This window comes from Pan paniscus, chromosome 12 (genome assembly GCF_029289425.2).
Source record: "Pan paniscus chromosome 12, NHGRI_mPanPan1-v2.0_pri, whole genome shotgun sequence".
Classification (NCBI taxonomy): Eukaryota; Metazoa; Chordata; class Mammalia; order Primates; family Hominidae; genus Pan; species Pan paniscus.
Genome location: NC_073261.2, coordinates 98,050,351 through 98,054,970, shown reverse-complemented (window position 1 = coordinate 98,054,970; position 4,620 = coordinate 98,050,351). Strand labels below are relative to the sequence as shown.

The 4,620-nt window shown below is 41.1% G+C and overlaps 1 pseudogene; it reads right to left on the bottom strand.

Annotated features, from left to right (window-relative positions):
- Positions 1-922: 922 nt before the first annotated feature.
- Positions 923-1,140, bottom strand: LOC112438920 (small nuclear ribonucleoprotein G-like; annotated as a pseudogene).
- Between the last annotated feature and the right edge of the window lie 3,480 nt (positions 1,141-4,620).

Below are 4,620 nucleotides of genomic sequence, written 5' to 3'. Positions count from 1 at the left end.
TTATTTGGGCCAAGGTTAAGGACTATAGCTCAGGACACACTTCCAAGTTGCCTTGGCAATGCTCTGTTTGGCCTCTGCTACAAGCAGGTTATTTTGGTTTTTTTGCTTTTTGTTTTTTGAGACGGAGTCTCGCTCTGTCGCCCAGGCTGGAGTGCAGTGGCACGATTTCGGTTCACTGCAACCTCTGCCTCCCGGGTTCAAGTGATTCTCCTGACTCAGCCTCCCGAGTAGCTGGGACTACAGGTGTGCACCACCACGCCCGGCTAATTTTTGTATCTTTAGTAGAGATGGGGTTTCACTATGTTGCCAGGCTGGTCTTGAACTCCCGACTTCAGGTGATCCGTCCGCCTTGGCTTTCCAAAGTGCTGGGATTACAGGCATGAGCCACTGCGCCTGGCCACAAGCAGGGTTTTAAAAGTTAAAGGGGGCGGGTGCTCAGGAGGCTGAGGCATTGAGTCTAGCCTGGGTGACATAGCAAGACCTTGTCTCTTAAAAAACTTTTTTAATTGCTTAAACATTTTAGTCAAAAAGGCAAAAGGAGACAATGAGTGGGCTGATAAAAAGTTGTTTGTCAGGAATTCTCATTGGTTAATGGAAATAACATTGATTAGTAATTGGCTATACATTGTTGAACTATAGGGTAAGAGTTATGGCGTCCAGAGTGTGTGGCATTTTATAGCTACTTGGTGTCAGTTAGTCTTAGAGCCCACATAGCAAGGGGCTGTAAGACATAATTATTTAGCCCAAGATGGTGGAGAGGATGAGATGTGGCATGCTGTCACTTTTCTTATTTTTTTAACTATTACAAAAGTTTATTTAACAAAAAGTCTAATATGAAAATTTTCATGACCTAATTTTTACATCATAGTGAAATGGGCCCTTTGGAGAGGGGACATGAAAGTCTCCATTGAACAGCCACTATTTACACTTGTTCCAAGGCTTCTGACATGATGATACTATTTCCTCATCTTACCAGCATTGCAATATTGTTCTGTTTCTCGCTAGTTGCCATCTCCACACATTCATCTATCACAAGATTCATAAAGGGATAAATCCTCGCAGCATTCCTTGGACATGTCTGCCACCGTTTAATTTCAATGATAACTTCTTGTCCATAATTTTTTTCGGCTTGTGAGGGTGAGCTTTGCCACCTGTTCTGCAGTCTCACAGATGCCTTGAAACGGAATGTGATGTTGTTACTTTTCATTGCCTCTCTGGGCCTGATAACTAAAGAGCGTGCAGATAAAAAGGTTCTCTTCTTTCTCATATATTTTGCTACAATAAAAAAAAATTTTTAGGCCAGGGCAGTGTGACTCATGCCTGTAATCCTAGCATTTTGGGAAGCTGAGGTGGGTGGATCACCTGAGGTCAGGAGTCGAGACCAGCCTGGCCAACATGGTGAAACCCCATCTCTACTAAAAATACAAAAATTAGCTAGGCATGGTGGTGCATACCTGTAATTTCAGCTACTTGGGAGGCTGAGGCAGGAGAATCGTTGAACCCGGGGGGCGGAGGTTGCGGTGAGCAGAGGTTGCTCCACTGCACTCCACCCTGGGTGAAAGAGTGAGACTCTGTCTCAAAAATAAGAATAATAAAAATAAAAAAATAAAAAAAATTAGCCAGGTGTGGTGGAGTATGCCTGTGGTCCCAGCTACTTGGGGGTTGAGGCATGAGGATTGCTTGAACCTGGGAGGTCAAGGCTGCAGGGACCTCCACCTGCCTATATCTTATGCCTTGTAAACTAAGATCATGCCACTGTACTCCAGTCTGGGTCACCACGTGAGACCCTGTCTCAAAAAAAAAGACTGAACCAGGATCACGAAGCGCAGAGAGCCTATGCCATCATTTTACCACTGTTCACACGACCCTCTCTACAACAGTCTGACTCCTTCACAGATGGAGATCTCACTACCTGGAGAGCTTTGAATCTCAAGTGGGAAAACCTGCGCTGGCACCTGGGCGCTAAGCCTCAGCTTCCTCACACCTCAAATGGAAGTAGCACTTGCGCCGTCCTACCTCACAGAGCCGCCATGAGGATCAATGAGGTAATATGCGGAAAAATACTTTTAAACCCTAAAGCACTCTGAACAGATAAGGGATTATTAGCATTATTATAATTGCCCACGTAGGTCATCGGCTCCATTAGGGGATCGTTCTGATTGTTGGGAAGTTCTGGCAGAGTTGTGAAGTAGCAAAGATTGTTCTTACTATTACCTCACCTCTTACTATATATATCTTGGTATGTCTCTCTTCTTTTAGCAACTTCATGCTCCATCCCAACTCTTGTTATCCTGAGCAGTGCCTGTATCTTATCCTCCTGCTTAGATCTTATGCCTTGGGAACTAAGATGCTACCTCCTCCAGAAAGCCTTCCCAGATACTCCCTCCCTCTCACCTCACCTGGGCCAGATGAAGTCTTGGGACCTGTTTGATGCAATGAATATGTAATGAGATCAAAAAGACATAGGTTTGAATTCTGCTGCCATTGTTTACTATTCACGTGACCTTGGTAAAACACAACCTTCTTGGGCCTCAACATCTCCCTGTAAAGTAATGGCAATAAACTACCTAACAGAATGATAATGAAGATTAAATAATAGAACATAATCAACAGGGCTAGAATGTGGAGGATGCTTAATAAATAATGGTTTCTTTCCTTTGAACTCTCATAGCCCGTTATCTGAACTTTCAGTCTTGCATTATAGATTATTATCTATATCATTCATTCGTTCATTCAACGATTGCTTAATTGAATATGAAGGCAGTAAGTGTTAAGAAGAAAAACAGAGCAAGATAGGAAATGTGTGCTCTATTGCTATTTTATTTTGAGTAGCTACGAAACATTTCATTGATGAGGCATCATTTGAACAGAGAACTGAGGGAGTGAGTCCTGTAGTTACCAGAGAAGATACCAGGACAAATGTAAAGTCCCTGAGGCAGGTACATGGTGTCTTTGAGGAACAGCAAGGAAACCAAGGTGGCCAGATCACAGCAAGAGAAGGAGGAAGTGTATAAAGAGGGGAAGATCAGAGAAGTATCTGGGTCCACATCACCCGGGGCCTTTGTAGACTGTGCTAAGGACTCGTTTCTTTTCCTTGATAAGGTAGAAGGCCAGTGGAGAGTGTTGAGCAAAGAGTGAAAAACTGGCATAGGTGTTAAAAGGTTTCCTTGGCTGCTATGTGGAAAATCACCAGTACAGTACCAGGAGTAGAAATAGGAGATCAGGGCTGAGTGTGGCAGCTCACACCTGTAATGCCAGCACTTTGGGAGGGCGAGTCAGGAGACCAGCCTGGGCAACATACTGAGACCCCACCTCTACAAAATAAAATAAAATAAAATAAAATAAAATAAAATAAAATAAAATAAATAGGAGATCAATGAGTAGGCTATTGCAGCAATCCAGGTGTATTCAAAACGCTTCTAGAAATAAGAAAAAAAAAAAAAACAGTGGCTTGGACCAGGAAGACAAAGAAAGGCAGAAAAAATGGTCAGATTCTGAATACATTTTAATTTGAAGATAGAAACAAGAATCCTTGTTGGGGTGTGAGAAAAAGAATGAATGCCATGGTTTTTGCCTGGGAACCATTAAGCCGGTGTTTCCATCACGAAGACAGGCAAGTCTATGGGAAAAAGCAGGTTTAGGTGGGGCAGAGTGGGAATCAGGATTTTTGTATTGACCTAGCTTTTTACTGTTTCCCACACTCTTCCTTTGTTTCTAATGATCCACATTTGTCTTCTGTATTGTTGCCTTTCAGCCTGAGAACTTTCTTTAGCATTTCTTGTAGTGAAGATGCTAATGGTGAATTCTTTTAGTTTTCTTGTTTTTGGGGAAATATCTTTGTTTTACCTTCATTTTTGAAGGATATTTCATAAATCTGGGGTTGAAAAACTGGCTTCTGCCCTCCATGGTTTCTGATGAGAAGTCACCAGTGATTTGATTTTTTTTCCACCCCGTGTGTAACATATCTTTTTTCTTGGGCTGTGTCAAGATTTCCTCTTTATCTTTGATTTTTAGCAGTTGGACTATGATATGCCTAAGGGAGATTTTCTTTGTATTTATCCTACTTGAAGTATGCTGGGTTTCTTGAGTCTGTAAATGCATGTCTTTCACCAAATAAGGGGAAATTTTAGCCATTGTTTCTTCAAATATTTTCTCTTCTTTTATCCTGTAGTCTTTCTTTTTTCCTTCTGGGGTTTCATTTCACATGTTAAACATTTTGATACTGTTTTTACAGGTTTTGAGGCTCTGTGTTTTTGTTGTTGTTGTTTGTTTTCAATCTTTGTTTTCTTTGTTGTGATTGGATACTTTTTGTACTGATCTAATTTCAAGGTTGTTGACTCCTTTATTATCTGAACACTGTTGTTAAGCCAAACTGGTGAATCTTTTATTTCAAACATTATCTTTTCCAGTTCTAGAATTTCTATTTAGTTTTCCTCTAAATCAAGTTTATTTCTCTGCTGAGGTTTCCTATCTTTTTATTTGTTGTACATGTATCATCCTCAGCTTGCAAAGCATAGTTATAATAGCTACTTGAGAATTATGATTTTGTTAATTCCAATATCTAGGTCATCTCAGGGTCAGTCTCTGTTGATTGTCTTGTCTCTTAAAAATGGATCACAT